The sequence below is a fragment of the Limanda limanda genome, chromosome 10, assembly GCF_963576545.1.
Source record: "Limanda limanda chromosome 10, fLimLim1.1, whole genome shotgun sequence".
NCBI lineage: Eukaryota > Metazoa > Chordata > Actinopteri > Pleuronectiformes > Pleuronectidae > Limanda > Limanda limanda.
In genome coordinates, this window is record NC_083645.1 from 19,125,322 (window position 1) to 19,133,847 (window position 8,526).

General features: G+C 41.9%; 1 non-coding gene across 1 annotated transcript; it reads right to left on the minus strand.

Moving 5' to 3' along the window:
* Positions 1-574: 574 nt before the first annotated feature.
* Positions 575-647, minus strand: trnav-uac (transfer RNA valine (anticodon UAC)). The gene has a single exon. It is a non-coding gene; the product is annotated as a tRNA-Val (tRNA).
* Between the last annotated feature and the right edge of the window lie 7,879 nt (positions 648-8,526).

The window sequence follows — 8,526 nt, forward strand, 5'->3', positions numbered from 1 at the left end:
CAGGTGGTTTCAAACCCAGGTGTTTTCCATACAATCTAAATGTGCCAATTAAATAAATGAGTGAATGTCTGATTAATAACAATAAACACCCGTTGTAATTAATCACACATCCATTCTTTGATCTATCCTTCATTTTCTGAACATTAGTCAAGTAACAAGCTAAGTTAGAAACATGACACTTGAGTTTGTCTCCTTTACCAAAATACAATAAGGGGGCATATTGTACAAGTAAGCACATTACAAGAATAATTCGTACGAGGGATGTTCACCATCTTGAACTGTATTCTAACATATGTAGCAGTTGAAATCAGTGTTGCATTAATATCGTATTCATTGAATTAAATCTTACAATATTTGTAATGTAAATATCTTCATTAGCAAACACTTGACTCATTTGAGTTTATATCCTCTTGTGCTCTTTGTTCGACTGCTGTATTTGCTACTCGATGCCCACATGTCCATCGGGGTCACAAAAGTATCAATCTATCTAGTATTTATCTAAAATCTATCTAACCGAACATACAAAATAACTATGTCAGGGGTGTAGGATTTTCAGGACGGAAAAAAAAAATACTGGTTCCACTGGGGCTCGAACCCAGGACCTTCTGCGTGTAAAGCAGACGTGATAACCGCTACACTATGGAACCAGATGATGGCAATGATGGGGGCAATTCAGGTTATGTACCTGTGGAGACACAGGGTATTCGCATATGACCAGATTTTGTGTTTCCGATTCGCTAAAAGCAGAATAACGCTGAGATTAGCACAGAAACAAGCTCCACTGGGTCACGTGACTCGCTTATTCACCTTTTCCCTGCACTACAAAGCTGCGGGTGCGTTACCTTCAGCAGAGTCGACGTCATCGTCCACGTTTTTCGCTGCGGACCGATCACACGTATGGAGGACCCCCGGCAGCTACCATCGGAAATACCCCAGAAACTGAAGTCACCCCACCGGACGAGTCACGTGTCCGCGTCTCTCCCGCCTGCACAGGAACTAGCACACCGAGGATAACGATGTGTTTGTTGTTTTAAAACGGGTCCTGGTTTATCCTCTTAGCATAAAGCAAGTGTGCACACGTTTTGATTTTAATCGTATTAACTTGGAGACGCTGCGATGCATCTTTATCAGCTTATTGGTCATTTACGACTGGAGATAGATAGTAAAGCACATGATGACACCTCGCTGTAGAAGTTGAGGATCTACTTGCAATTTGACCCTATTTAAACTTTTACGTTTCCCACACAGTTGTTAACAAAAACTGCTATTGTGCTGTTTAGTTCATGTGTTTTGTTAATGTTTAATATTTTACAGCTGAGATACAGCCCACCTCAGAGGTTTAAACATTACACACCACTGGTCGTGTGTGGTCTGTAGTCGAGCAAGACAACACGGTGGAGAGAAAAAACATAACATGATTGTTTCTCTAATGACACGTAATATTTTATTGAGTTTATAAACCATGTGAATGTGTAGGCTGATGCATCAACGGCTGTAACATCTTGTTGCTTGTGACCCGGATTGACCCAGATTGTTTTCTGACCTAGATGTTGTCCACCAGCCACTTGTCAGCTTTTTTAAATGCAAGGTCTTTAGTCCAAATTGGAATAAAAGAAATACAATGGAAAGTTGATGTAGTTGATGAAAATATATATTTGAATCTTTCACACTTCAGCTGGACTGATATGGATTTTTGTAGCTGGGGCCTATACAGTTATAAGTGAGTAAAAACAATTCAGATACCAATATACTGGGCTGTACACTGCTGAAGATGAAGGGGACACTTAATCGTGACAGTATAACAACAAGTCAGTTAAGGTTCAGAGATAACAATCCGTCAGTTTCGGAAGTGATTGTGAATCTATTTCACCTGCTTTGGTGTAAATTAAAGTGACAACAGGTGCAATGGAGGCAAAAGCAAGACAACCGTGAAAAAAGGAACTGTGGTGGCCACAGACATATGCTGTCCTTCTCCTTTCTGACTGATTCTTCTCTAGTTTTGTGTTATGCTAGTGTCCTTGTCCCTACTGGTAGCATGAGATGGGACCTGCAGCCCAATCAGGTAGTCCAGCTCATCCAGGATGGCATATCCAAGATTTGCTGTGTCTCCCAGCACAGTCTCAAGAGCATGGAGGAGATGCCAGGAGACCGGACGTTACACAAGGAGAGCTGACAGGGCCGTAGAAACGCATCAACCCAGCAACCGGACCGGTTTCTGCTCCTTTTTGCGAGGAGGAACAGGAGGAGCACTGCCTGAGCCCTACACAATGACCTTCAGCAGGCCACTGCTGTGCATGTTTCTGACCAATCTGTCAGAAATAGATTCAAGGAGGGTGGCATGAGGGCCCGGCGTCCTCTAGAGGGACCTGTGCTCACAGCCCAGCACCGTGCAGCTCGATTGGCATTCGCCACAGAACACTAGAATTGGCAGGTCGGCCACTCGCGCCCCGTTCTCTTCACAGATGAGAGCAGGTTCACACTGAGCACATGTGACAGGCGTGAAACAGTCTGGAGATGCCGTGGTGAACGTTACGCTCCCTGTAACATCATCCAGCATGACAGGTTTGGCGGTGGGTCATTGATGGTCTGGGTAGGCATATCCTTGGAGGGTTGCACAGACCTCCATCTCTTAGCCAACGGTACCTTGACTGCTGTTAGGAACGGGGAGGAAATCCTCAGAGCGATTGTCAGACTTTACGCTGGTGCAGTAGGTCCTGAGTTCCTCCTGGTGCAGGAAAATGCCCAGCATCATGTCGCCTGAGTGTGTAGGCAGTTCCTGGATGATGGAGAGAGGCATTGATGCCATTGACCTAAAACCAATTGACCACCTATGGAACATTATACAGGACTGTCTCAGAAAATTAGAATATTGTGATAAAGTTCTTTATTTTCTGTAATGCAATTAAAAAAACAAAAATGTCATGCATTCTGGATTCATTACAAATCAACTGAAATATTGCAAGCCTTTTATTCTTTTAATATTGCTGATTATGGCTTACAGCTTAAGAAAACTCAAAAATCCTATCTCAAAAAATTAGAATATTTCCTCAGACCAACTAAAAAAAAGATTTATAACAGCAAAACAAAATCAAACATTTGAAAATGTCCATTAATGCACTCAGTACTTGGTTGGGAATCCTTTTGCACGGATTACTGCATCAATGCGGCGGGGCATGGAGGCAATCAGCCTGTGGCATTGCTTAGGGTTTATGGATGCCCAGGATGCTTCAACAGCGGCCTTTAGCTCATTTGCATTGTTGGGTCTGGTGTCTTTCAGCTTCTTCTTCATAATACCCCACAAATTCTCTATGGGGTTCAGGTCAGGGGAATTGGCAGGCCAATCGAGGACAGTAATGCCATGGTCAGTACACCAGTTACTGGTGGTTTTGGCACTGTGGGCAGGTGCCAGATCATGCTGGAAAATGAAATCCTCATCTCCATAGAGCTTTTCAGCAGACGGAAGCATGTAGTGCTCTAAAATCTCTTGGTACACAGCTGCATTTACTCTGGACTTGATGAAACACAGTGGACCAACACCAGCAGCTGACATGGCTCCCCAAACCATCACTGACTGTGGGAACTTCACACTGGATTTCAAGCAACTTGGATTTTGCTCCTCTCCAGCCTTTCTCCAGACTCTGGCGCCTTGACTTCCAAATGAAATACAACACTTGCTTTCGTCTGAAAAGAGGACTTTGGACCACTCTGCAACTGCCCAGTGCTTCTTTTCCATAGCCCAAGTCAGACGCTTCTTCCGTTGTCTTGAGTTCAGAAGTGGCTTGACCATGGGAATACGGCTATTGTAGCCCATTTCCCGGACACGTCTGTGAACAGTGGCTTTTGATACCTGGACTCCAGCTTCAGTCCACTGTCTTTGAAGCTCCCCCAAATTCTGGAAGCGACCCTTCTTCACAATGCGGTTAAGGCTGCGGTCATCTCTCTTGGTTGTGCAGCGTTTCCTGCTACATTTCCCCCTTCCAACAGACTTTTTGTGGATGTGCTTTGAAACTGCACTCTGTGAACAGCTTGCTCTTTGAGAAATTTCTTTTTGTGTCTTACCCTCCTGATGGAGGGTGTCAATGATGGTCCTCTGGACAGCAGTCAGATCAGCAGTCTTCCCCATACTTGTGATTTAGTTTACTGAACCAAGCTGAGTGTTTTTCAAGGCTCAGGAAACCCTTGCAGGTGTTTCGAGTTAATTAGACGATTCAAGTGATTAGTTGAATACCCTACTAGTATACTTTTTCATGATATTCTAATATTTAGAGATAGGATATTTGAGTTTTCTTAAGCTGTAAGCCATAATCAGCAATATTAAAAGAATAAAAGGCTTGCAATATTTCAGTTGATTTGTAATGAATCCAGAATGCATGACATTTTTGTTTTTTTAATTGCATTACAGAAAATAAAGAACTTTATCACAATATTCTAATTTTCTGAGACAGTCCTGTATTTATCTGTGGTTTTGAATCCAGACTGTCCAGGAGCTCACTGGTGCCCTGATCCAGGTCTGGTTTCAGATCCATCCACGGACTCATCACAAGACTTCCCAGACGTTGTCGGAAGTACATACAGGCATACAGGGGCCATACGCAGATAATGAGTTGCTGTGATGAAATTCACGCAGATTGATCAACCCTTGATATCAATTATATCTTAGATTTGTCTGTCTGATTTTGAATCCAACACTCAATAGGTTGATAATTTTGGTTAACATAGACCATTTTGTTCTCAAGAAATTACACAATTTACATCAGTAAAATTCCCTTCATTTTTTTGTGCATAGTTTATATACACATATGGCAATGATTCCATGAGACATCGTTATCAAACCCTGGTGGCAAAGAAATTTAAATGCGGCTTGAAAATAATGTTTATTAAATATAAGTATAGAAAAAATGTAAACACAAATATATAGAACTTGAATTACAAGTACAAGTACAAAAAAAGTAAAAAATAATGCACAATTCTTCTGCATTGTTCTTTCTGTAAAAAAAAGTTCTCATGTGAGCCAACAAACATTGATGCCAGTTTGTCTGTGAAAGGCTCATATCACTTAATTTCTATCAGTCACCAGATAAATCAGTCTGGCTCTATTAAATACTGTCCATTACTAGATTTTTGCCTTGAGCCACATTCTTCCATTTATAGCCGTTTTGAGTGGAGCTCTGAAGCTTCCTTAGATGCCAGTAAGGGCAGGGCCATGAGGCGAGTTGCAAAATGTGGGGATGACAGCTGCATCTGTTTATCATGTGGGGTACAATAGCACACCTTGAGAGGCAGCCAGCGCTCGCATTCTCACTGATCCTGGATCCTGCACAGCCAGCCAGAATTAATAGACAAGGCAGATTCATATGTGGGCAGGATCAAAATTCAAGATGTGCGAGATCTATTCCACAGGCTCTGCACTTAACTGACGTACAACATGTGCACGTAATGGCAGAAAGCTGTGATGATTATCTACTGGTGTCCCATGTGTTATTTGGCAAGTCATGTAAACATTTAAAATTAATGTGACGGCAAAGCAAATGTGATATCCACATCACTAACCTTGCTGGGGGTGGAGGGGGGTCTTGGGTTGCACCCACAATCCATATTCCTGTCCACAGTTTTAAACAATTCCTCTGATCTAAAGGTGGCGGCAGAGGCCAAGACAAGTCCTATGCAAATCCACACCCTACCTGTAACCACAGCATTTAGCATTGAACCGACATGTTCCCTGCACTTATCTCTAACCACAGTCGGACCTGATTCAACCAGTAATTGTAAGTCCCACGACCTGACCCATTCTGAAACATTGAAACACATCGGGCATAGTCTTCAGTCACTTTGTACAGAGTTTACATCACGGCTGGCCTGAGGTCTTCTGCCATTTTGCATGATATACTGAACCACACAGGTGTGCAAGACATCTCTGTTGATGCAATGCAATGCACCACACATACCGGTGTTACCTTATCGGTCCATTTATCCATGTTTAAAAAATCTTGCTTTTATTTAATGTTAAACTTTTTGTGTTCCCATATTTCAGCCGCTGTCCCGACTGCTTTTGGGTTTTTTTTGCTGGTTACCCATCCAGTCCCAACCAGACTCTGTAAGTTTGAAAATTTACATTTGAAAAATTCCGCTGTCATGTAGTGGTTGTTTGGGAAAATCCACAGACCTCACTGTCAACAGTCACCTTGTAGAAAAGTCATTACTTGAAATGAAAATTACTCACAGTAACTTTTGATTAACCTGAGTGGTTGGAGTATTGCTTGTGAACGACATGTTAAATGGAATTCATCTCATTGTAAAGTAAGAAACAGATGTCTCAAAACCTGGCCACATTAACTGAAAATAATCTACCACCTTGAGGTAAATGTGTACTGGTACAGAAAAGCTATTTTCAGACATGAACTCCGGAAATGTTTGTCCAGGTATTTATTGAGGTTTGTCCTTCACATATGAAACATGCAGTGGAAGATTGTGTGGGTCAGATGCGTGCACAACAATAGGAGCCTTTCTGGAACATTCAGATGAATGGTGGGGCCTTGGTAGAGCTGGCAGGAGGCAGGACATGATGAATACAATATTGCTGCGGAAATCATGTGTTTTGTTGAAAGCAAGTCAACACCACACAGTGCCTCCGGGAAATTTTCAGGAAATTATGTAGGGTATTGTGACACCATCGGCTTTGTGTCATCAAGAGGTTTCTATCCTGGCAAAACCTGGTCCTTTACTTCACCAACAGCAGCTCTGATTTGTTCACCGACTTTGCCCAATTTTTCAAACCTCTGATAAGTTGGCAAGATGACCTGACCTTAAGTCATGGGAAAGGTCATTACAGAAAAAGATTCAAACAAAAAAACAACTGTATTTCCAGCTTTACGTGCTTCTATGTCAGTGATAATTATAAGACATGTTCGAACGTCAGTGTTTTTGCCATTTTCTATATCTGTACTTTTGGAACATCTTGTTTGTCCCATCTACTTCGTCTATGTCATGTTGCCAAGAGAACAAGCAAAAGCTATTTTTGAACTGTGCTGTATGAGCTCCCCTCAAAAACATTTAAGATCTATTAGTTATTAGCCAAACAGAAATACACACGTCCATTTGTAAAGACACTTCGTGTTTTAAATGTCACAACAGGCAGGTGAACACTGACATTATTTGAAGCTTAGGTGGTGAGACTGACAATGATAAAATGGTTCCCTGCTCACAAATATGGGAAACAGCCCTTCCTCACATGTACCAACACATGTACCAACACACACCCACGCTGCTTGTGCCGTACTGCAGGTGAAATACAACTCTGAAGTGCCTTTTGGTAAAAGCTGCATCTGAACTTCACTATTCTTTTCTCACTGGAATCTAGGAGAGGCGCTGTGACCACTTTCCAAAGCTTCCTGTCGCAGCGAATTCACTCACACCTCCTCCAAAACCTACCGTACAAAATACTTTAGGACAAATGCGGCAGAAACCTGTGATACCTGATATGTTTTCTTGGAGCAGAGTTACTCCGCTGTCACATGTAAACTGCTTGAAAATTAACAAAGGCTGGTTAGAAACATGGTTAGGTATAAAGATAATCACATTCAGAGAGAGATATCTATACTTTTATAATTTTGACAGCTTAACTAGATGCTGTGGCTCTGTTGGCCCTAACCTATTGGGCCCTTTGATATACTTGGCAGCCATAAAATATGAAACACAGATCTAATCGTTGCCTTAATAAGTTTAGCTTTAATAAACCAGTTGGCTTTACCTGCCAATAGCAGAACATGGATCTTAAACCCATTTTTGGGAATGCCCCTCTGGAAATTTTAATCAGAAAAAGGCTGTGATAAGTGGGTTATAGAGGATGTCATGGAAGACTAAAAGTTCAAGTTTGTTGATTTTTTGTGTGTATTCAATTCACTTATTATCTACCCACCACTTTGCAGAGGGAGGGATGGGTGAAGTGCCCCTTAGTTTCAGGGGTAAACAGCGTTGCAGCCAAACCCAATCCAATTTAAGTAAATGGTGAAGTAAACTGATTCTTCAAGCATAAGAAAAACATAAAAAGCCTCCGTTCTGCTCCTGTGGTGTCATCCAAGTGTCCACAACATTCAAATTCCATTCAAAACGACATATTTACAACGTGTTTTAGCCTAAATGTCTGCTACGGGAGGATATCGGAGCGTAAACATGGTATGAAAGACGCCGTATCGAGTCAAATTTGAATGTCCGGGCTTATGCACAGTTGGATGACATCACAGGAGCAGAACAAAGGCATTTCATGTTATTTTGCTGTTGTTTATACCAATTACAGACGTGGTCACCATTTACATCTTTTGTGTTGGATTTGGCTGCAATGCTCTTTACCACTGAAACTCCTTCGGGGTTTTGTGGATTCAAACACTTCACCCACCCCCCCATCTGCATAGTGGTGAGTGTGTGAATTTAAATCACTGAACTATCCCTTTGAAGTAATATGTGGCCAGTGTAATTGGACTTGAATACACGTACATTTATTCGACACAAGTTTAAAGGTTCAGTGTGTGG